The 26,995-nt window shown below is 29.8% G+C and overlaps 1 protein-coding gene across 1 annotated transcript in view; it reads right to left on the bottom strand.

The window, feature by feature from the left end:
- LOC121121667 (solute carrier family 35 member F2-like) overlaps nucleotides 1-25,375 on the bottom strand; it is a 221,402-nt gene extending 196,027 nt beyond the window's left edge. Inside the window, exon 1 of the mRNA XM_040716632.2 lies at nucleotides 25,241-25,375. The gene's annotated coding sequence lies outside the window, so the exon portion shown is untranslated. The remainder of the gene's footprint in view (nucleotides 1-25,240) is intronic.
- Between the last annotated feature and the right edge of the window lie 1,620 nt (nucleotides 25,376-26,995).

Raw genomic sequence — 26,995 nt, 5'->3', positions numbered from 1 at the left:
AGAGCAGCTCAGCTATCAGGTTACTTTATTAAATCAGCTGCAAGCTGCTGTGACAGGAAGGAAATAAACGCAAATCCTAGTCTGTATATAGTAAAGACATATCAATGTCGATTCTCAATGCTATTCTTATTCCTACACAAACTCGGGAGTAAGCCCTCATTCTTACTCTGAATCTTTATATGGCATAAGTATTGGTTGTTACTTTATACTTGGATGTTATTTCTTCGATAATTAACTAATAATTAAAACAGCTTTGGGAAATAAAAAAACCCTCTTCAGATTACCAACTGAAAGAGCTGTTCTCGCTTTCTATGACATGTTTTACACACCTCTGATTATATAGCTTAAAGATATGTAATTAACTTGATAACTTCTTCAAGAGACATACTCGAGCATATTTATATATTCAACTCAAGAACTGAGTCGGACTCATAAGAAGTGACTTGTGAACACATATCTCTATATTCATAGTTAGTAATAAAAATCCTCTTTAAAATGGTCATGTTAAAAAAGAAACCTAAATCAATATGGTAACCCTACCAATTTGGGGATGTTTTGGAGGATAACAACTACAATCAACTCTGACAAGGGAAGAGAGGGAGAAGGAAAAATAGATGTTGCTAATTATAGATTTCAGGTTGAAAAAAGCAACGTATTTCAGTGAAAACAAAGCATAGAAAGGCTTTACATCTACCAATGAATCTTCTGTCTTCTTGATGACTTCCTTCATCCTCCTGAGTATGTCGGTAGACAGATTCTCCAGGAATCTAGGATCCAAAGTTTCCCATGCAGATTTTACCTGTTCGATTAGGTTCTCCTTTGATGTGCAATGGGGTAGACTGTTACACTTATCCTTCATGATGCCCCAAAGATTTTCGATCGGATTCAAGTCTGGATTGTTCCCAGGCTATTGGTCTTTCTCCCAAAAGTCAGGTAGATACTCTGAACACCACTTTTGAATAGATTTTGAAGACTGAGATGGAGCATTGTATGGCATGAAGATATCCTCTGAAGACAATTGAATAATTTTTGGGTAAGAATTGTAATCCTGGAGCTCAAATGAGTTATGGCAGGTAGAGTAAACATCTCCAGAATCTTTGTATGATATTAAACAATACCAATTTTCTTCTTGTAGTCTACTAGATGAAGATCACTCACTCTTCGAGCCCCAAACACTTGCCAAACCATTTTCTTAAGAGGGTACTTCACAATTGGCACGTACGGAACATCGTCCTATTTTTTGGCCCATACACGATCGTTTTGCGAATTATTTGAGCCTATGATTTGAAAGAAGCTTTCATCTGACTAGATGACACGTTTTCAGTTATCCAGACTCCATCCCATCTTGTCCTTGCAATTTTAATCCTCTTTTTCTAGCTTAGGTCTGTCAACAGGGCCACTGAAGCCTGCTTGTAGGGTCTAGCACCAGCAGATTTCTTTAGTATTTTCTCACAGTCTCTTTCAACACCTTGTTAACCATTGCAGTCATCCTAGCTCATAGTTTTCTCGTGGATTGGCGTCATTTCTCAAGATTCAATGAGATGACTTGCTTGGCAGTTGGGGAGATTCAAGGAGTAAGACTTTGATTTGGTTTGTCTTCTTGGCTCTCTCTTCTCTTCTGAGGCCCCAACATCTCTGAAAGAACCTTAAACGGAAACCAAGTCAAGCCACCAAGTAGCTGGGCTACGCAGCTAACCTGACCTCCGAATGTGGAGGCATAGCTATGGTAGAAGGTAAATATGGCAGAAAATTGTAACTTTTTTCAGCAGAAAATAACAATAACTGACTCAACTTTTTCAAATAATTTTTTTACAAGAATGTAGTGCTTTGATTATTTAAGTAGATCTTTACTTCACCTTTGCTGTTTGAACATATTTTAGCATCCAAAGTATAATTAACGAGAATTTTTTTCCTTTTAAATATTATGCGCTTAGCTTTAATTACACACGCTTGTAGCTACATTGTTATTTCTTAGATACAGATGTAATACTTAAACATGAACCATTGCCAATGATCCATACATCCAGAAAGACGACAAACATTGCTTTATTAATATAGATGTAGTTAACATAATGGTAAAGTTTTGGTTTTGAGTTCAGTATAAACTAGTTAGAATAAATTATAACGTATTGTGGAGTTTCTATTTCATATTAGGGAAGGTAAGATTTTATATTGTAAAATTTTTTGAGAATACTAAAAAGGTTTTTCTTAGATTGAATTCACTTCTGTTTATTTTTTTATTATAAAAAATACAATTTTTGTTCCTGACAATAATAATCAGTGATGTTAAATCGTAGCATTACGTCATGCTAAAAAAGAAATTCAAAATATATTTTGGTATACCTGACAATTTAAAAAAATGGTTTAGAGAAGAGCAGAAAGTAAATCAAGGCAAGAATTACTCCAATATTAATCCTTAATTCTTACTCCGAATCCAACAGATTAGCATAACCAACAAGGTTATTTGACAGAAATACCAATCAGTTGCCTATTTTTGCTAAGCCTTTTGAATGGAGTGGCAATCTGAAGAGTAAATTGCCTTTTCTTAAGCTGCTGTCAGCATTCTTAAAATCCAGAAGGTGTGAACTTCTTTTTTTACAACATTCAAGCTATCATAAATATAAACGAAAATATATTGAAAATTGCTGATACTCATAAAGGAGGAAGAGTAACTCTGATAAATTATAGCAGAGTTGGTAACAGCAAGTCCTTGTTGGACTCAGAGATTAATTAATGATTGAAGTAAATCTTGCCAATGTCTTTGTATATTTTCGTCTACCCAGAATTGTTTGGAATTTCTTTGAAAAAAACTAAAAATTAAATTTTTAATTAAAAAAATTATTAATTTTTGACCAAAAGAAATTATTAATTTTTTTCAGCCAAATTTATTAAAAATACAATTATTCTCAAAAACTTAAATTTCTAAAATTAAACCGGCAGGATTAAATTTTTTGGTTATGAATAAAAAATCCATAGCTATTCTCAAAAAGATAAATATTTTGGAAAAACAATTAAAATTTTTACAGTTCTTCCCAAAAAATAAAAACATTTCAAAAATCTATAGATATTCCTAAATTTTTTTTTTTTTTTTAATTTCAAAAATTCACAGCTGTTTACATAAAATTAATTCCAAAACTTAATTCCAGTAACGAAATTTTTAGTCAGAAAAAAAAAAATATTAAATTTTCTAGAAATAAGATAAAATCCTAAATTTGCCCCTCCAGTCTACTCTCTGCATGCACCCCTGCTACCCCTCCAATTTTATCATAGGGGATTTTAGGTGATTTAATGAAACATCATGACTGCTAAGCTGCTTTCCTCTAAAAAAGTCTTCCATATGTCAGGGTTACCATATTGAACCTTGTTTTTTTTTGTTTACATATTCAAAATACTCACAATTTTCATCACTATATATCTATCCAAAAATTAGAAAAAAAAGTGATCTATTTTCAAGACCTGAAAGTTCTCATAAAAGACAGAAAATAATCTTGACAATTTGTAGCAGAGATATAACTGGACGTCCTTATTCAACAAAGAGTAGAATTGAGGATCGACGATATAGTAATTTTTGCCTAAGTTCTTATTTATAAGAATTCTTCCTACCTCCTTCCTCGTCACAACTGCGTGTAGTTGATCTAAGTTAACGTCATGACAGTTAAGCTACTCTCCTCCAAAACCTTCTTAAGGTTATAATATTAATTTTGGGTTTCTTTTTTTAACACGCACCACATGGCTACCGACTAGAGTTGCAATTTTCCTTTTTTTATTATGTTTTGTTATTAAGTATTAAACTTCACATTAAACATGTTATTTATCCGGAGTAGAGCACTAAAGAGTTTTTTGATTATGAACTTCTCCAACCTTTAATAATGACCAGTGATTGTTAATATACATCTTATTTAATATTAGTTTACTGTAATTAATTGAAATTTAATAATTTAACATAAAAGAGTCTAACTATTTATTCATTCTTTTAATATATACCCAAAGGGTTCTTCATTTAAACATTTGCATGCATGGAATAAAAGTAATACACTGTTATAACTTTATTTTTTAACTGATTTTCTTAACAAAATACTTAAATGTTAATAGTATAACATAGAATTGACATTCAAGCAATAAAACACTGTTAGTTCGTACCACACGTTCATAACGTCCCTAGAATTGTCCCACTTCCTTCTTGACCGTCCCACTGGTTAAAGTCCGAAATGCCCTACTTATCCCAGCTCTCAGGGATTTTGTGGTACTTCAATGGAAACCCATTACAATATAGTCTAAAGAAAGGGTTCAATTCCGGCGAGTTATGAGACCCTTAACTTAACAGGACGTAGATCACATTATCAGAATCAAGAAAATTAAGTGTTATTTTACTGCTGCGACAGGGTGCAACGTCTTCTCGCTAGATCCATGGTCGATCATTCATGATGATGCAGATCCTGGCAAATACTTAGTTGTGCATAACTTTTTGGGGGTAATTTGCGTTTATGATCCTAGGGACGCTATAAGGACTTTTTGCATCCAATCATGTAGGTACTTTGTGTGTGTGTTTTTTTAAGGTACTATAAGTTTAGTCAACACAATTCTGAGTTATTGAACAAATAAAAATAGTGTTGTAACTGACCTGATCTCATCTACTTTATAACCAATAATTGTTTTGAGAAAGTATTCAAAGTATTGAAATACAACTCCAATGTATTAGACAAATTTGTATAAAATATGATCATAACCTTTTTTATTCAGTTGGCAATCTCAAGAATTTTTCACTTATTTTCAAAAGATATTTTCAAGGTTATTTTTTTCTTTAAGACATAACATCTAAATATAAAGTAATCAATTGTGGGTGTGTGGATTTAAAGGAACATTATAAGTAGAATTAGGTAGGTTGTAATGAAAAACAACTTTTAAAAATGATACAAATTAAAATGGTGGTTGCGTGTGCTCTTTTTTATTTTTTGTTCATTATTTAAACGGTCGTTGTGTTGTTAATTTATCTCTCAGAAGTATGCATTATTGTCTTTCTTTTGTGTAAATTGTTACAAAAATATATAATAATAAAAAAAAGTATAAGAAATTAAATACAATTACTAATGCTGTTTTAAATTATAGATTCTCATCTTTATAACAGTAATTCAATTCCCCCCCACAATCATATAACAGACAGCTAATATTAACAAAGGTCTTAATTCAAGTGTATTATATGTTTTGCTCCTGCGTTCTTCTCGCACGATTTTTTCCTTACAAACAGTTCAACTCTAAGTATAAGTATAAGTTCTTGTTGGCCTAGGAGTAGACCTAAGGCTCGGTAATGTCCTCACTACATATGGAGTTGGATTGACCCCTACTTATTTTCTAGCACTCAAATCTTTTTTCAAGCTAATGTAATAAAATGTCATGACAGCTAAGCTGTTTTTCTCCAAAACGTTCTTCAAAGTATCAGGGCTATCGTCTTACGTTTGGGCTTCTTTCATTTTTACAAATTAGGACGTAATATTTAATAGTATTTTTGTAATAGACTCGATTACTATGAATATTACTTTGTACATATATATATCTTGTAGGAACATTTATATGATTATGATTATTGGAAATTTTTTGTAAATGGTCTGAAATCCCAAATAAAGTCTCAAGTTATATTTATTGTTGTTTTAAATCTAACTTTACGGTATTTTACAGATAAAAATATTTCAACCTTTACATTCTATTTATTGAGGAATTAATATTTCACTCCTCAGATATGTGTATCCTTCCCTGTTTTGAGCTATCATCTGAAAGGGTACTTTGAGAAATATAAGTATTGTATACTTATATACGATTTCTATGCGCAAAAGTTGGGATATGAAAAATTAGATATGTATCTAAAACTTGGGTAAAATACTGTTTCGTCTGGAAATTTAATTAAAATCAAAATGATGTGAATACACCATGAAATTGGTAATGTAGTAACAGCATGCAAAATATCCATGTTTCTCATTTAGATATGATTATTACTAATTTCCTATAAAACTAACTTGCATGTATTCAGTTTTATTGATCGATTTTGTGCCATTCTATATTTTATATTTGAGATTTTTTTTATGGAATTATCAAATTATAAAGATGTGACAAAGGAAAGAAAAATATAACTAATATTTATAACGGAACTTAATTTAATAAAAACCATATTTAATTATATAGAACTATTTTTTTTGTATGTATCCTGGAATCACAAATTTAAATTTGAGTAATATAATTATACATAGTGAGGACCCAAAACTTGCAAATTCGTTTCATTATGATTTTACTTCAATATTTTTTATTACGAGGTTTTGTTATGCGGACACATGACAACTGTAACAAAAATGAACTAGCTTTTTTTAATCTTGTGGATTTATGTCTAATAAAAATGTGTGTGCAGTCTCCCCCGCGCCAGTGCCAAAAAAGCTGTAGATACCGTTGGCATCTCCATGGCGACTCTCGACAACATCAAAAAGTCAATTAGAGCCCCATACAGCCAAGAGGAAGCAAAACTTTTACAGAAACAATATGGTTGACTTCTCACCTGCTTCTATATAACCTTCCTCCAGCTCTGACCTAAACTCCCTAGACTTTGGAGTTTGTGGTGACTTAGAGAAGAATGTCTGTTGAACCCTTCAACCAAATTTGGATTCCCTCCAAGCTGCCATCATAACAGTGTGGTACACCATGGACACAACCTTTATCGTCAAGAGCTGCCAATCTGTTCGCCGGCGTGTCAAGGTATTTATTTCTTGTGAAAAAGGACAAATTGAATACAAAATTCGGATAATGATATTATTTAAACATATAACATATTGTTTTTATTAGTCTTTTCTTTATTCCATAAAAATCTGTTCCCTTAAATAGTAACGTAGACATAGACACTTTTTGGAAAACAATTGTCGACTCTTTTTCTTAATGTGCAATATAAATTGCACACTTGTAGTTATAGTATTTCAACATATTTCTGTCCACTTTTAAACTGTTTTAACTCAATTAATATTAATTACAAGTCAAAAAGTATATTAACACAATGGATGGAGAAATAATTGTATCAATGAAATATTACAATAGTTTTATTAATTAAGTAATCAATGGTAGATTTTATAATATACTTTAAATAAATAAATATACAGAATACCATTACATTTATTTTGAAGTGTTTAAGAAAAAAAAAAAGAAAAAGAATATTATGCCCAACAAAGCTTTCAAACCAAATGGCAAAGTGATCATATTATCTGACCCCTCCGTTAATGAAAATTCACTTGGTAAAATGAAATCCCAAAAATGAAACCTTTTTTTTGTTCTATATATCAATGAAAATGCTAAAAATACTTGAATGATTAAAAGACATTGAGAAAGAATAAATCATTTATGCTAAATGATTTTAACAAAATGAGTTTGGGGTTTTAGAAGATCTAATTTTTTATTTGTAAAAATAAAAAATTTATATTTTTGATAACAAAAATAATGAACAAGATATTTATTTATGAGAATTAAATGAAGTACCTATCATTTTTTGACGAAGTTGCTTGTACTTTATTATGTAATAGCTACCATGTTATATTAATGTGCCTACCATTGTTCGCCTAAAATTTCAACTTTAAAAAATAGTAGAATGCAAGAAAGCAAAGAGGAAAAACAAAGTAACGAATTTTAGCCATAACAGTTAGTCATCAAATTCACTAAACCTTGATTAAAAATCCTTAAATATACAAATAGATCCTAAACAGGAATTATCAAGATAAATAAAGAATTGAATATAATCAGTTTTATGTTCCAGAAGCCTACTAAAAAGTATTAGGGATAAAATATCCCTTTTACCTAACAGAATGTTTTGAAGATTCTTGAAATTATGCTACTTCATCAATTCTCTCGTTTTTCCTCAAAACGTCTCTACCTTTTTATCCATTTTTTAAAATTCACCTAATAATTGAGTTAAAATTGGGTTAATTCATAGAGGCGGTATAGTAAGTAATAAAGTATTTCTAGGTTGACTTGAAGCCCCTAGCGAACAAAAAAGGTAACTTGTTGCAAAATATATTTAGACAAAGACTTATTGATCCTGCGGTCTTCATTTGGCCAAATAGTTTTTATTTTGGATACCTATTGTGTATTTAAGTTGATATTAGAAAATAACCCTCAACAAGAGTCATTTTTACAGCACTCTGTATTTGAGTAATATTTATTTAGCCTTTTATTTAAAGTTATAAATTTTATGCAGTTTCGGAATGTCAAAATTAAATAAATCGAGAAAAAAAAATCCTGATAATTTGAAGAATGTTTGGGATGAAAGCAGTAGAGCTGTCATGACGTTTCATTAAATTAGATCCAAACAGCTATGAGATGAAGGATAAACATAAAATCCCATTCCATATTTTGTACCGGCAGGAATTACCTGAGTTTTTCATGTACTTACATCTATGACTCCCTATCAGAAGTCCTCTCTATCTCTCATCCAAAAAGAATAAGATCAAAATTTTCAGTTTCTTTTTTTAACATATCAGATCTTCATATTTTCTACAGCTGTAAGTGATAACAGTTAAATAGAAAATAAAAATCAACTGTTCAGATTACCAAGCACAAAAAAGATTTACTGCTCTATTTAGAATTATTTCTTTATTAAAGCGAATCAACATCCTATAATATTATCATTTTTTTTATATTGTTGGAATTATTATCATTAGTTGTGTGTCACAAGCAAAACTCATAAACTGGAACTCCAGTTTTATCAAGTAAACAAAAAAAAAAAAAAAAAAATACTCTGCTCGTGTGTCAAAAATGCAACTATTTTCTCGTAACTTCTGAAAAAATTTGTGTCTCCTTTTTTTCTTTTTAGAGAAAATTCAAGCATGTAAATCCAGAAAATTTCTTTTCTTTCGACTTCAAACAGTTTCATATACAAAAGAGACAGACAGCTGTTTCATCCAAGTTGTTTCAGAATTTGAATCTTATTATTAGTCAATAGAGACGTGAAATACAATTTTTAAATGACTAATTTTTAATAATCCTATATAAAATAGGATTTTTTGACTGACGAATTTGTTAGTGTGCAAAAAGTATAAGATACTGTCAGAAACGTCCGCAGGGGGTGGACTGTATGCGTTTTAGTACCCTTAAATTAATGAATTTCTGTCTTTATTACGCAAAAATTATCAGTTAGTCAAAAATTCTAAGTTTCATACCCATAATAGTAATGAGTATTCAATTGAGTAAATACTATTCAAGCGAGTAACAAATATTCCAGATAAAAACAAGTATAGCTCCTAATTCCTTGAGTGTTTTTTTATAAACTCGAAAATACTCTACCATCAAAATTCAGCTCGAAGCAAAACTCTAATATTAAAAGTACATTTCTACTAAAACCATTTTCTTCTATTTTTGTGCATAAATAAATATCTCTTTTTTTTTTTCATTATCCTTCTTATAAAAGTGCACAGAGTTATTTATTTATACTCGTATGTGCATTGCAAATATATCGTACATCTACGTAAAAACAATATTGAACAAAACTATAATAAGGAGAAAAGGATTTCGTATAACCATACATACGACCCAATAATTACTAAACCTATTCGAGTAAATTATAAGCTTTGTATTACAATTTGTGAGATACAAAATTATACAATTGCATCCTAACATGCTAAAAATGGGCACATTTTCACTTATGTAATTATATAAGATAAATTTTCAGAATATTATGGTTCTATGTTATAAAATATTATTTTAGTTATAATTAATAAAAACAAAAGACAATAAAACTTTTATACTTTTTAAAAAAAAAGTTTATAAAATTCTATATTTAATATTTTTTAGAACTTGTCAAGTTGACTACAAGGCTCTAATAGATTTTAATTATCTTATCAATTTTATAAGGGTTAGTTAAAAGGAAGTCATTGTTTTTAATAGATATATATTTCCTTATCAAGCAAAACACTGTTTATATAACGGTTGGACTTGACAATTTTTATAAATTTATCCACATTCTTGATAATTGGCCTTTCAGAACGTGTTGCATCATTCACATAAAAATTACTGAAACAGAATAGATGAATCCAAAATTGCACATAATTGGCTATATTAACATCAAGACCATAAACATTATTCACATTTTCAGCCGTCTGGCTTACGTTCTTGCATTGTTCGAAGAAAAACAGTAAATTTTGTCGTTTTTTCTCATTGTGTGTGTCCATCTTTGAAGTGCACAAAAACGAAACTGAGTCAAACAATAAAAAAATATTAAGGAGTTTTTTGTGTGAAATCTTATCTTTCGATCGCCATCTAACATCAACTGGTGTCACATTTATAAAAGACGAGATACACGTTACTAAAGCAATCTATTGGAAAAGTAATTTGTTTTATTTTACAACACCTTTTTTTTTTTTAAATCAACTTAAATTTATTCAGTATTTTTACTGGTTGGAGCCAACTTTTGATTGAGAAATACAATCAGTAGTCTTTCTAATTTGTTTTATTCATTTTATATCGTTATTTTGATCTCAAATATTTGCATAAATATAATATGCCACCATTCAAAACTGAGAAAATGCAATTTCAAGGTTGATAAATTTCCTTATTTTGAAGGGGTTTGTTTGAAAAGTAATGAAGCCTCCGGCTTTCATTCCCCCATTATTTGAAGTTCATAAAACTTAAAGCATAAAATACAATCAGTAATATAAAAAATAACTGAACTTAAAACAAAGCTGAGTCATAACATGTAAATAGAAACGTTATAAAATAAAACTAAAATATTGTGAAATAAAAATTGTAGGTAAAATCATCAATAAAAAGACAAACGTTTTAGGTTTTTAAGAATTTTCCCATTACCATAATTTCATTATTTATAAGGGGGTAACTAGTGGAAAGGGATACTTTGTGGCATCTTGCCGAATATATTAGTGTCTGGAACTTTGAAATACTTTTCTATATCTCTATCTGTTGAGATAGTTTCCTACCTTTGAGACCAAGCCATCTCTTTTAGAGAATAAATCTCCGTAGTTTTCTGCAATGATCACATTCACCGCATAAATTGGAGCGGTGACGAAGGAACACAAGAATAATAGGTGCTATAAGTTTTCTACAACTTCCTTACAGAAGGAGCATAAAAAAGAATCAGAAGACGATTTATTTGCGAAAATGGACGATGTGGACAGTCTATATTGCAGGTATTTTTCATCCATTGAGGTGAAATGATTCTTGTGAATCACCTCCGACCTATCTAAGTTTTAGTTGTTCCTTCATTAAAAATAGTTCATTTACAGTATAAATAATTAAGGTTTCGTTTAAAATTGAATAGATGGTTCTAAAATATATAATTTAGCTGCAGTATGGGGGAAAATCAATAAGAGGATATATATATTAATAAATAACTTTGTTGTTTAATTATTAATATAAAGACTGTTATATTTCCCTTTTTTAATAGAATTAATTATCATAGAAGATTAAAAACTTTAACAAATTCTGCTTTTGAAAAAATTTAATCAAATCCATCTTCCTTCTGAACTAGACTTATAAAAATGCACCTCCTGTAAATGAAACCTTTACTATGTTCATTAAATAATAATGTTGAGCCGCTTGGCTTGAATTTTCGCATTCATAAGAGAAACACTGTAAAATATGGCGTCTTTTCTCTTTCCTGGTGTTATTATTGTAGTTATTTTGTTTTTATAATTAGTGTTGTGACGATCCTATAAGGAAAACCCACACAACACAAAGAATGATCCAAGTCTTTTCAATCAAGTGATGTAACTTATTCACAAGCTTTTTTAAATATTTCTTCAAAAAAAAGAAAAAAAATCCAGTTTATCCTGGATTTTTCTAGAATATTTGAGAAGTCATGATAGATTATATATTATTTAGTCTCTTTTAGTTCAAATTTTTTTCGAAAAAAAGTAAGTTTTGCCTTGGATCATTAATTTCACTGGAAAGAAGTTAGAGTGGAATTATTATAATCTATAAAATTGTGTATAATATGACCTGCCGTATCGTAATATAGAAAAACAAAAATGAACTGATTAATATGATATATTTTTTGATTCATGATTATTTTAACGGGCATATCCCCTATTTCCTTAGAGTCTTTTAAATATACATTTAGAGTTCTATAATATATGACCAAAAATAAAGCAAAAATAACATGGTAGTACTTACAAATTAAAGAGCATTTGGGAGAAGAACAGCTCTTATAATATTTTAGTAGATACCGTCCAAGTAGACGTGAGAGGAAGGAAATATACACAAATCCCATTTCATTTATACCGCGTGGTCCCTTAAAATCGGACCACTCAGAATTTCAAACTACAACACGATATAGTTGGTTAATTAACAATAAAATTGCAACAAAATTAATATTATAAATGCGTGTCAGAGCTATCTTAACTATTAATGTGGTTGCCCTTAGAGGCAATGATGCTGTCTTTGGGGCAGTAGAAGGTCTGGCACGCACTGTGTATGTAGTTCTCTGTCATGCTGTCCCAGTGCTGCCTGACAGTAACTTTGAAGGTATTGGTGTTTTGATAACGGACTGGCTGGCTTTCCCTTTGAAACGTACTTTAAAGGTGCAGTCCAGAATGTTACTAGTTTTAGGTCTGTACGGGGCCAAAAAATGACGAAAAAGAGTTCAAAATACACATTCAAAAGAGTCTTGTAACGTAGGAGATAGGTTTCTTTCATTACTGGTCTCAAAAGGTGTCTTTCCACCCTCATAATGCTCTTTTCACCAACTCTTTTATAGGTCTCTGGATTTGTGAAACCCCTTTCATGGGCACTTGATGGGGACTTGAGGTGATTTACCTGGGTTGTTTTCTATAATTCCTCTGGATCCTGTTTGGCCTTTTTAACAGACCCCTTCTTCCTCTCCAAATTTTCAGACTTGCTGAAAGCGTAGACAGTGGTACTGGAGACACCAAATTGCTTAAAATGCACAAATGGAAATTCGTTGATCACGTTCATGTGCCACTTTCTCGACTTGTACGTAAGTTAAATAAGTCAAGTCTGTTTTGCTATGTATCTATTTATTTATGCTTTAATATATCGAAATTTAAATTAATTTTATTCAAACGCACTTTTGATTAATTAAATTTTAGACGTTTGCTCCCCCAGAATGAAAGGCAAATTATGACAACTACATAAAATATATCATCAACGTTGACGTCATATTTTACGGAACTCTATTTATAAATTAAAATTTTTATCTAGGTGCAGTTGCTATTTTATCAAAGTTTATTAATAACTATTTAATGCTTTTAAAAAGCAATAGACAACTAATATGAATAAAAATGTATGTCTTTATCAAATGGTGTGAAAATATATTTTTTCATTCATTATTATATACTCTAAATTCCAAAGCATTTTAGATAGGGATTTCACAAATTTATAGACTATTTAAAAATAAATTTTTTTTAATCTTGTTCATCTCCTAAACATTTTTTATACTGTCAGGATTATTACGTTAATTTTCAGTTTCTTTTTTGACATAGTGGACGGTCAAATTTTTTACAATTATAATTATTTTCTTATGGATACTTTTTGTATACTCATATTATGGAACATTGGTATAAATCTTTATCTATTAATTGGTTGATATTCGGCTTATTGAAAAAAACTAGTAATAGGTAGACTAATACCAATTTTTTCTTAGTACATTAATTTTAGATTTTTATTTCAACTATAAAAAGTAAAAATAGGTCAATCGTCTGTTAATGTAGGAATGCATATTCAGGCCAACATTTTCATAAGGATACTGTATTTATTTTACTCGGATTAAATTTTTTTGCATATATAAGAGAGGAAGAAATCTACTAAATCCGAGCTGTAAGATAATATCAATCTCATTATTACTTATTATAGACTAGCAGACGTACATTCATTACTCGAGGTTATTAGTTGTCGACAAGAAAACCGACAAACTTTCCTTTAATACTAAATAGATGTTCTCGTATTTTCTTTTTTAATATGACGAGCTGAGCTTCAGCCACATACTTTTATTAAAACATTGTTATTTCGTAGTTCAAGTAATCTTGCAGTTCTAAAATATTAAGGACACACTCAAAAATCAAACATCCAGAGACAAACAGACAAAATTTACTTAATTACTAAAATAAGGAATTTGGCGTGTAAAAATTACTCCCATCTCTAAATATAAGCCATATAAATAGTGGTCAATATTGCGTAGACATTTTGAATCAATAACAGACTTTGTATTCAAATTTGTGGGAAGAGTTAAGATACCCAAAAAATTTAACTATTATCTATTTGCATATAAAAGTTGAAATTTATTTTATGCTCAAACAGTGATGTCAAATTCTTATACTCTATAATATTATTTTAAATTATATCATTATACTATATACGGAACGCCGATCTCATATAGAAGCAATCACACAACGGATAAATATTTTCTATTTTCCTGAGAAAACGTTTTTGTGTGGACGGGGTCTTAGTTTGTTCATAATGGTTGTACTTAGAGATGTTATTAAAAAAATGAAGAACTACTGCTTCGGACATCTTAAAGAAGTAAGACATATTTAAAGACTATATAAATGTTTTACACTGCTTAACTTTGAAAACAGAAGATTAAATAGTAGAAATGCATTTTATAAAAGTACAGGTCTGACCTCCACAGGGCAGCTACTACAGCGGGAGGAATCGATGGTTAGATTATTTAGTTTTATCAATTAGGACAAGGAGGTTGTTATTTACTTCTCGTTATAGGTGCCCCACTTTATAAACACTAGAAATAATTTCGAATTATTAAATCAAAACGGCGATGATTAATTGCTCCAATCATGAGAATCCTTTACTTATAGTTAAGAAAAGAATAAGAAGATTAAACCTGAACAACAATATCATCTCCATTACCAAATAATTATTCTGAAAAACAATTTTACAGACTCCAAGGGAAAAGGTTTTCATTACAGAATTGCAACATCCTCTTTGTTCAAAAATAAGTCCAACACCGACTTTGAAGAGGGAATCTTTTATGATACAAGGGATACACTTATTGTGGTCTAAAAAAATATGTTTGTTGGTTTATCGAATCATATAAATTTACGTCCATGTTTACAAACATTATTTAATCTGGTAAATAACTTGAAAAACATGTGTGGTTAAGAAAAGAAGAAGTAGGGACAAACGGACTTGAGATAGGAAGGGTCTCGGGTTCAGATCCAAAGTACGTACGTAAAGTATAAGTAAAGTTGTATTCTCGGAAGTGATAATACAACTGAATTTTTAAACGTTATAAAAAAATCAAAGGGATTTTCCAGATCTTAAAAAGCTTATAGTACATATTCCTTACTACTTAATCCTAGTTATAATTTTTTAAATCTATATCAAACGTAGCATCTCTATTTATCTACATTAATAATTGAAGTGACATCTATATAAACAGTTGATTTGCATGATTATTACACATGGCGTTATGCCAGAAGCTGTTATATTGATTGAAACACGCAATTTATCCCTCTGAAAATAATCAGAAAAATTGGTTAAAAATCAGTTAGTAGTGAGCCAATTCTTCCGACTATGGAACTATTGTTTAATGATTCTTGATAATTTTTACACAATTTAAAAGAGGCGAATAATAATTCAACCAATTAGCGTTCAGAACACTAATTAAGAGAGAAGAAGCAAATACATCCACAGCTGACACCAAAATAAAATGCATACTTTTTGTGTTACAAACACAAAACATACATGTTATTTGGTTGTCTGCTGTATAATTTTCTTTTTTTGACAGTGTTCCTAATATTGATTGTTTGGATACGAAGAAGATCTTCTAAAACTGTGAACAGTTATCAAATATTATTCAAATAATAAGTTTATAAATTTTTGACCTATTCCTTTTAGGTTAATAGGTTACAAGATAAAATAAAGGTAATGACGTGTTCAATTCTATTGTAACAATAATTATAATTTTAAAAAAATGATGCAGTAATATTAATAACATTGGGTTATTTATTTTTCAGGCATCAGTAATCTGTAAAAACTTACCCTTAATACTGATTTTATTTTGTTTTTGTTTAGGTTTGAACGGTAAAATGCTTTTAAAATTCGAGACAAGTATCCGTCAAATTTTGGTTTGGGATTGATATCCAAATGTTTGCATATCCGTAATTAAATCAAGTATTTGGTTCTAAATATCTTGAACGACCCTAATAGTAGTAGAAATCATTCATTGGCATTTTAAAGAAAAAAACAAAGCTATCAAGACTTTTTTCGTACTTAGAAAAACAAAAAAAAACAAAAAATTAAGAATTATAATCTAAAAAAAACCAAAAACTCTGCGATAACTATTTCATTTTTCCAACAATTATTCCATAAAATATTACGGATATTGGAAATATTATATTTGATATAAAAGTCTAAAATTTGATGTCCAAAAAACGTCCCTTTGTGGTATTTAATTTAAAAATTGACGTTTGATGAAAAAGAAAAAGAAAGAAAAAAAATATTATCCAGAAAATGATAGATATATCAATAAAACATTAATCTTTATTTTCATTTTGGTATGCAAACTAATTTGTAAACAAAGTTTATTTTATCTACAACTTTATTATTACATTTGAAATCCATTTTTTTAACTAAAAAACTACGAAAAAGCAATTTTAACCTATTCCTTTTTTTTACTTATAACTGTTTTGATTTTCAATAAATTTAGATACCTTTTTTATTCGTATTGTTGTTTTTTAAGACGCCAGTCGCTTTTTTGATTTTTAATTCAACCCCTAATCTAGTCTCCTTGAGGTTAAAAAAAGAATTGGGTTTTGGGTATGGAAAAACCCTCTATGTATTACCCCAAAAAAAAAAAAAAAAAATCCGCCCTGGTTTGAGCCTGACCAGGATAAAAAGAGGCTCCCATGCAAATTTTCAGCCTCTTAGGTCCAACAGTGTAAGTACCCAAAAAAGAAACAAACACACAGACAGACATAAACAATGTACATAAATAATAAAAACTATAAAATATATTTTAATTTTTACGTTCATTATTATTAAATTTACATATTCTAGTACTGATTTTATCTGTTGTATTTATATTTTTTAAACACTAAAAATTATATTATGAAACAAGTATTATAATCTTTTTGTGAATATAACTCATAATTTAATGAATTTGTTACTTGTTACTCTATTCTAGACTATTAAATAAAATAATGATTATTTTATATGTAGTATATTGTACATTTATTTTATTTATTAAAAAAATTGAGATACCTACAGGGAGCGGGGATCAAATTGTCGCCAAAATATTTTTCTACAAAAAACAACACAAAATATACATTTTTAAACTTTTTTATTGAAAATCAAAACTGTGACGAGCATATAGGTATAGAGTAGCCATTCATTCGATAAAATCACCGTTGGCATCAATAACGGCCTCTGAACCGGTCGCAGGCTCTTCTGACCATCTCATTGTCCATGTTGCCAAATAACTCCTTGATGGAGTCCATCAGGCTGCCCTTGGTGCTATGGGGATGTCTGTTGGTATGTCTCTCGACATAGTCCCAGACAAAATAGTCCAAAGGATTAAGGTCGGGAAAGTTAGGAGGCCACAAATTCCTGGTTACGACGTCGTAACAGTTCTCAGTTAACCACTGCATGGAGATTTTGGACACAGGGCAGGGTGCTGAGTCCTGTTGCCACAACCAGGACCTGTCTCCGGCCCAGATCCCTCGCCATGGCGTTCATGGACCTGGTAGGGTCATCTTCAACCATCTTCTTCACCTTGTCGACAAAGTCGGTGTCCCTGACCTTCCTGTCGGCGCCTTCCTCCTTGGGTGCCCTCTTTATGGTGGAATCTTCATCCCAGGTGTCCTCTAGCTTCTTACAGATACGCTGAACAGTCCTTAAATTCACTCCTAAGGTTGAAGCAATCGTTGAATTGGAGATTTCACCTCCATTATTAACCAATGCCATGACTACGGCGGACCTCGAAAGCTCCTCGTTCCACTTAAAGCTCTTTATCTCCTCATATGATGACGGCATGATGCTAACTGAACTACGTATCGTCAGCTGACGAGAATAGCTTTCCTATTTGGTAACCGGTTTTTTATTTGATAATGTCGTCTTCAAGTTATCGAGGTTTAAAGTAGGCGACAATTTGATCCCCCTCCTTGTACTTTGTTTGGATGGTTTATTCTCAAGAGTTCGATTTATTTTACAAATATAACAAAATAAAATAAAGTCATTTGTTTAATTATTCTTTATATGTAAATATATTCTTTATTCAAAATTATATTTTTTTTGAATTTGATATGCTTCCGCATTAATCTTCTATGTTTTAAGATGTGAGAAGCTCATTAATCTTTTTTTTAGGATTCTTTACATGTCCTATACTCTGCTTCATCGGCCTTAGAGATTTAAAAAAATTCTATTTGTGATGACTTTGGGTAGTTTTTGGACAAAGAGTATCGATTAAACACGTTATTAAACCCAAATATGATTACTTTTGAGTATTCCTTTTATATATTTGGCTATCTAAAGCTTACATCCATTGGTTAACAAAAATTGTGAGCGCCTACAACAGCTGTGCATTCTCAGATAATACTTTGTTTAATTTTTTGGCTGCTAATTATACTTTTAAGGTGTCTGTTAAAAAATTGCATTGATCAGCTAGGTATATATCCCACAATTGTCGAAAAGGCAGATTGTCCTTGTTATAATCCTCCCCCACGATACAATTTTGAGAAATTAAACTTCTTAAAAATGAACTGGCCCTTTTCGGGAAATTCTAAGTTTCGTGATGATGAAAATAGGAACTGCATAAGAGACTGGACCTTGGGAAATGGAGTGACACACCAATAGATCCTTCTCCAACACAAAATTTGAGCTGATATCAAGAATCTGGGAGGCGAGAATCTTGCATATTTTTTTTTATGTGTGTTTTTTTAAATCGGATGATTAATTTAGTAAAAAATCCCTAAAGACAAAAAATACTTTTTGATTTTTAAATAGAAGGGGAATTTAAAGAATCTTAAATTGATTATCGCAATAAAATGATGAGAAATTAATCAATGTTCAAAAAAGTTCTAAATTGTTCTTATTTTGTTTTTTCGGACTTCTTAAAATTCTTATTTTATCAAAACAGTTAAGACGAGTTGTTCATTTTGTCTTGGGTAAATAGTGCTTGGAGTGACACATTCCAAAATTGGGAAAAATAGATCCTTCTCCAATACAAAATTTGAGCTGATATCAAGAATCCGGGAGGAATTATTCATCATCATTTTAACATCTCTATATGTAAGAGAAATAGTGAATTTTAGCAAAATAACAATTTTTAATCATTCAGTGTTTATTCAATGAGTATTCATTATAAAATAATAAAAAATGTGAATAAATAAGATATGACTAAAAATATTGCACTCATTTTTTAAATATTTTTAGAGGTATAAGATTTTCGAGAAAACTCCAAATCATTGAGGATATATTAAATTTTTTAAGTTATTTAAAAAAAGGTGCACAATGCTTTTTTTTGGTAAATCAAACATTAAACTACAATAAGGAATTGTCAAGGCTGTTGTTGACATTTTTACGTTTTGTTTTACCTTGACCTTCCAAAATTTAATGGCTTTTTACTGCGACCATATATAATTTTTATAACAAGTTTGATGAAAATCGATCAGTAACTCTTGTTTTAATCGTAGTGATTAACAAACAGAGGTAAAAATATAACCTCCGTTCAATTTCGTTGGCGGAGGTAAAGATATAAAAGTAACAATTTTGTACTCTTAACAACATATTTGAGACGGTAAAAGGTTGTCTAAAAATGCCCAATTTTGATACCAAAATCCTATTTAAAAAAAAGGGGCCTGCAGTAAGCCAGAAATGATTCAAAGACTTCAGACTTTGTCAATTTCATTTTTTTTTGTTCTCAGTAGAAAAAATTATAAGGAGATAATAATTTTACTAACTGGAAGACGATAGAGATTAATTCTTATTTAATCTGTTAAATTGTCTGATTAAGAATAATATATCGTTTCCAAATTTGTTTCAGTAGAATGAAAATAATTATTTTTATTGAAAGTTGAATATATTTAGTTTTACAAGGAATATTGCTCGAGGGAAAATTCTATTAACAATTTATAAAGTTTCCTCTTGCAGGTACATAAAGTTGAAACTACATCTTTATAATCTCAATGCAGGGCTCAGACTGTCATCCATGTGTCTAACTTGGTAGAAGGATCTTCATGTTATAATCTTTATATATTTAATTATCTATTTACAGAACTTTTATCGATAAAACATAGACGGATTATTTATACCTGAACAATCTCAATTACTGAATATAATGAATTTGTTGTGATCAATCTGCTTATAAAAAAATTAGAATAGTCAATACTTTATTATTAAGTCATTAATCAGATTTGGAGATGAAATTAAGGGTTCATTATTTGATGTTTACCACGTTGATCCCTCGCTTACATTAAAATAATCAGTGTATTTTGTTTTCAATGTTGAATGTTTCTGCTTATTTTCTTTTCATTACTGTTCTGAACGTTGATTCTTGGAAATAAAGTGTGTGGCCGTTGTTTAACAACGAAGTTTAAATACTTGCAACAGCTAAGCATGCGAAGTTAATACCTTTTTTTAGTACCTTAGATGAAGTGTTTGGCGTCAGATAAAAAAATGGGAACAAACTATTTATTGCAAAGTTGTGGAAAAGGCAGAGTGTCCTTGTTTAGATCCACGCCAGACTAGACAATGTTGAGATTGCAAACTTTTTCAACCATGACAAACCCATTTTCTGGAGAGTGAGAAAAAAATGTAAAGGTAATAAGTCTCTACTCTATGTCAAACAGCAAAAAATCCTTGACTTACTTATCATAATTGTTTCTTTACTTTGTTGTATAGAGTGTTTATCTCCAAGCTCATAAGATCATTAACCTTGAGCGACACATCAATAGTTAGGTCTGTAACAAAAAATCCAAGATGATGTACAGGAGCCGGGAGGAATTCAAGAATCTGCCATTACAAACTGCTACTGTTTCTTGGGTCGAGTCAAGACCGTTATTGACTCCAAAGCAGATTATATTAAATAATAATTAAAAAATTTGGATTAAGTATAGTGGCATTTTTTTTTTTTAAATTGGACAAAATCAGTTTAGCAAAAGTCTACTTAAAAGATCGTGGTGGTTGTTAAATAGAGTTGCACGCTGTATTATTAGCTCCTTTTATGTTGTGAACAATTCCAAGCAGTTATTACATAATAATTTCATATATATATGAATAATTGTCTTGTTTATCAACTTATTTTGGGATTTTTTTATGTTGACAGGTTGTTTGAGACAATAAAGGTATTGACGTGGTGGGCATTTACAGAAATGAGGAAATCAAAGTAAGTTAGAAATGAATAAAGTACTACAGGAATGTCTTTGACCGTATCGGTATCATTCCACATTTTAAGGAAAGCACTGCAGATGATAAGGATGATTTTCTCGGACAAGTTGGGCCATTCATACTTGATATTCAACTTATCAAGGTTGCTTTGGTAGGTATAACCAACATTTTCTAGAGAATGGACTACATTTTAAACTTAAATCAAAGAATGAAGATGTTCTAAAGAGTGAATAAGTAGCATGCCATTAGTTCAAGTGGGACCAAAGCTCAATGAAAACAATCAGGGATTTTTTTTCTAAATGATCACTGTGAACTTTGGTCTTTTTTAATAATCCAAATACATGAGTTACTATTGTTGTATCAGTCCTTATTTATTCAGTCCAGTCTTAGGACGTGTTCTATCGGTCCGTAGGACTATCAGTGTTTGCGACCGGTCCATGGAATTTTTCAAAAAAAGTATCAATGGTTTAATAAACCAAATAACATATATTAAGTATTTATTAAGAAATGAAGAAACTCTTTTATAGTATATTATTATCTTTGTCATATGATGTACCCGTGTAGGGATAATTTCCAATGGAAACATTTAAGATTGTATAGTATTTCAATATATAAGCATCGATTAATTATTTTCAGAAGGATGCAACATTGATTGTTTTTTCACAACTTTGAAGATTTTATAAGAGATAAATACATGTTTTGTTTCCTTGTTAAATAATCACTCAATATAATTATCTTAAATATATTTATATAATTCTCAGAATACCTTCATCAAAATTGTGATTTAAAAAATTCATTTTTAACAATATTAACAGTGTGGTTAGTAGAGAAAAAATGATAATTTACATTATAAAATAAAGGTAATATAAAGAAATTATAGATGTATATTTATATAAGTATTTCAACTTTAAGGGTGTCAATCGATCAAATCCTATTCAGTCAAACTATTACTATCAAAATGTGTGGAGGGCAATATGATAAATCTGGAAATTTTTAAATTTTATTAAAAAACTTAGTCTCGAGCAACTAGCCAGACTTTATTTTTTGGAAGTGTTAATTTTTGTTTTAGAAAAATATATTTGTTATTGCATATCAAATAAACAATCAGTGTTAAAATGAAGAAAAAAAAAATGTAACTGTTAAATTAGCTCACGAAAGTTACTCTCATATCGCATAGTTTTGTTATGCATAAAATCTATGGAAGGGAAAACAAGGATGTTAAAATAGTCTTCAAACCAAGGTGTGTATTGACCAACAATTGAGTATTCAATTAAGTTTCAAAGTAATAAAGCAAATTTTTAATGTGTTTCGATCTGAAAAAAAATTTATTTTTTCCCCCCAATTCTCTTTAACGATGAGATAAACTCGAGTTTACAGATTTGAAACATTAAATTTGGGTAGCTGATGTTGGAGATGATAGCCATAGAAGAAAATATATTAGTACATTAAAAAAAGAAACCGAAAATCAAAGTTGTCATTCTGACAATTTAAAAAATGCTAAAAATGTTAAAAAGAGGAGAGCAGCTGAACTAACATGACGTTTCAATAAATTAGAAATAAACAAATACCCCATTTTGTGTATTTCAATTATTTAGGCAGGAGTTACTCCGATGTGGATCCTCATTTCTGCTTGGAGTCCAATAAGGACTTTAACTGGTATCTCCACAGAATTACTCTCCGTCACTCATGAGAGAACACATTCGTGTTTAAAATTTATAGTTTATATGTGTATATATGTTTTCACACAAAGAATGAGAAATAAAAATAAAAATAGAACAGCTGTAGAAAATAAATAAAAACTATATATATACATAGGTAGTAACTAACTACCAAAAACCTGATCCTCTTCCATTATACTATTATTTTTATTCATGATAATGGCTCTCACATATTAAAAAAAAAGATTTTAGCCTTCATCATGACCCTAGGTTAAATTGGGATGAGTAGAAATGTCAGTAGGTTGTCATATTTTTTTTTTTCAGATGTGTTAAATGTCTGCAATTATTTTAATCTCATATTGTGTAAATGATAAAGTGACCAAATTAAATAATTTTATAAATTTTAAAGTATAACTTTTATTTTTTTCTATGCACTTTAACAAGTCATGTTGAAATACGTGTTAAAAATAGTTTATATTTATCTAATTGATCCTGTATATTTGAAACAAAGATGAAAAATATATGTGAATTGTAGAAGTATTTTAGAAAAATATTAAGTTATATTGTTATGGTACTCAAAACAGTATATTTAAGAGTATTTCAAATTCAACACAAAATGTAATGCCATAATGGAGACTTTTCAAACTAATTAATTAATACTTTTACACTGAAGTATAATCCAACTTGAATTTCTAAAGACCCGTTTGTTTAAACATTGAATTATATATGGGTTGCGAAACTCTTTTGAAAGTCTGTATAGTGTGATTATTTTTAAAGTTATTTTAAAATACCCTATAAAAGTTTCATATAGATTGATGTGTTGTTGTTTTTGGTAAACAAAGTATTTTTATGTTTGAGCATGCTAAATTTAATAATTTAAAAAAGAAAAACCTTTTATAATAACAGAAAAGGGTTAATGCACATATATATTACATAAGCGGTGCGACAAAGATCTGTACAAAAATCAAGAAAAAATGAAAATTTCAATTAGTTTTTTTTTAAGTTATACGTATATTTACACACTTATTTAAAAAACTAATTTTAGTCAATTATAAGCTAATTATTCAAATTTGTGGAAGGAATTAAGATATCCGAGAGTTTTAGCTTTACTTTCAAACGGTTACTAGATTTCAGAGACTTATATTGGCCCTGATATGGTCTGTCAACCATAAAATCTAACAATTTGGTATTATCTTATTTTGAGGAGTAATTTGGCTACTTCAAGTGCAGTTTACTGCACATTCAAAGGTTCGATCGGAATAGTTCGTTGATAGAACGACTATAATTTCCTAAAAAAATAAAAATATAATCCATACATACACAATTTAAAGAAAAATAATTCTTCGTTGATTTTGTCTTGACAATCCAAAAATTAAGAGTGGCAAACCAAAAATTGTATTAGGATTTAATTACTATTTTATCCCTGTAGTTTTGAAATAAGGTTTCATTAGCAACGAAACGAGAGCTGAAACCATTATAAACATGTTTTGTTTTAAAACCATGTCTCAACATGTAAAATTATCGGAGCAACAACAAAAAAAAAATGCAACGCGTTTTCAATCACCTTTGGATTGGTATCAGTGCCTAGGAGGCTGGAGAGACTGTTGACATCTCTGTCCGGACTGTTTACAAGATTAAGTATTACATTAAGGATGTTAATGTTGTTGAATGCACCCATACAGCCAAGAAGAAACAAAACTACTGCAGCAACAAAATGTATAGCTTCTGCCCTTCCTCCATGTGGGCCTCGTCGAGCCCTGCCCTCCAGTCCTTGTTCTTTGAAGTTTGGGTGTTGCACAGAAGAATGCCTAGGGAACCTTTCATCCAAATTTGGATTTTCTCCATATCGCTGTTATCAGAGCGCCACGGATACAGTCATAATCATCAAAAGCTGCGAATCTTTTTACTTGAGTATCAAGGTTGTTATTAAAGTTTTTCGTAATTTAGTCATGATACTGCACGTTTTGAGTCCTCACTCTATATATATACCGAACATAAAAATATGTTTTATTGTTATAAGACAATTATAAGACTCAATTTCAAAGCATGCAGTATTATTCTCGAATATAATTCCCCTTTTGCATTATGTATTCAATATAATTTAAAAAAAAATATTTTTAAGCAATCAAATGAAGAAATACTGCAATTTAAGTAATGTATAAGGCTCTATTGTATCCAATATTTACAATTCTCTAAGGAGCAATATTCAATCAATGTTCTTACTGTTGATACTTATACATAAAAATTCTTACCTTATTAGTCGAAAAGATTTAGGATTTTGTGTAAATTTTAAAAATAAAGATCCTGTGTACACTTTTTATTTATCTATGAGTGAAAAATCACTTTTTATTCGTCTCTCATCCTTTTTAGAACATTGAAGAAAAACTAAAGTACATTCTTTCTATTTTTTGTTACATGATTCGATGGAGGGAAAAGGAGTCTCTATTTCTCCTTCCCCCTCATCCTTTTTTCAGAATGTGTAGAAAACAGTTGGAGAAAAGAAAAAGAAGACGCTTATAATAAATACCCTTAAAAACACATGGATATAATATATATACCATCTATTTACTTCGATATGAATCTTATAGATTTAGGTTATAATATGGTTTTCCCTTCTTTATTGAGTCTTTAACACTGGAACACCGTTTGTATAACAGGTTTGCTGAAAAATTTGTAGACTAATAGAGTATAGCACAAATAATAGATGTGGTAAAAATAACAATAAATTTGTTAGTTACTCCTCGGCTTAGGAATTCCAGTATTGAAATCCATGCAGTACATTATTATGTTTTGAAGAACTAATAGCAAGTTGAGATACTTCTGGCAATGTATGGTGATTTGAGGAAATTATGAAGGTAATGAAAGCATCAACAGCAAGTCATGTCGCCTTTTCCTTGCGTATTCTTTAGGGAAATTCCTTTTAGATATTATTATAAACTAAAGACCATAAAAAATAGATTCCGGGCAAGTAAGGAATTATATGAGAAACGTCTTTTCTTATTATTAAAATGAACGGTTTTTTTTTTGTAAATTGACATTATATTTTAATACATAATTGCAAATTAAAAACTATAATTTAAATACCTTGTTACATACAGGATGGAATAGTGAATAAATAAATACAGAAATAATTCATAAAGATGGTTGGAGTTGTACCTACATTATTAAGACACAAAACACAAGGCACAAAATCTATTAAATATACTTTAAATATTTTATAATTGTTCAAATGAAAGGATAATAGCTCCAAGGATTTTTTTAGATGAAAGGGGTAGTCTAAATTATTAGGGAAAGCATCGTTCGTGAGAAAGGTTCCGGATGATTTTAATCTCAAACCCCCTGTAAATAAGGTTTTAGATTATATGTTTTCTTTTCCACTAACAATAAGTGTCCCATATACATCAAACCTACCCACCACCTCGTGGAATCTTAAGGGGAGTCTGTCCAGACTAATAGTTATGTCAGTAAAGTTACCTCTTACTACGTAATAATAGATAACACTTTCGTGGTTAATTACTTTATTTTAAAGTAAAACCTTTGTGTAAGTGGCTACATTACAATCTAATCCCCAATTGTCCTTGCTGATTTGTAATATTCCCTCAAAAACACAATCTGAATGAGAGCTAATTGAACAATTTTTGGGCAATCTCATAACAGATATTTAAAAATCTTTAGACTAGACGTACAGAATGCGCAGTCTCTCTCAACATCTTCGACTTTCAATTTATTTGTAATTATAAACAATTCTTTATATCTAGTTTTTTTAGTTGCTGTTAAGTTGTATATGTTACTCAGTTGTATGTGCATTTTTGATTTTAGAAATTGATATTAGCCTGAACTCTCTCGAAGCTTACAAATTTTTTATAAGACTTGTTTTTTGGGGGTTTATGTTGCAAAGGAATATAAAATGCTATGGCGGGCAATAATTAAGTGGAATAATTTTAAGCTAGAATGTTTATTTATGATTTTATTTTGGTATTCTCTCTTAATTTTTCATTTTTTCAATC

Source organism: Lepeophtheirus salmonis, chromosome 7, assembly GCF_016086655.4.
Source record: "Lepeophtheirus salmonis chromosome 7, UVic_Lsal_1.4, whole genome shotgun sequence".
Taxonomy (NCBI): Eukaryota; Metazoa; Arthropoda; class Copepoda; order Siphonostomatoida; family Caligidae; genus Lepeophtheirus; species Lepeophtheirus salmonis.
The sequence above is the reverse complement of the archived record's forward strand: the minus strand, read 5'-3'. Positions and strand labels throughout refer to the sequence as shown.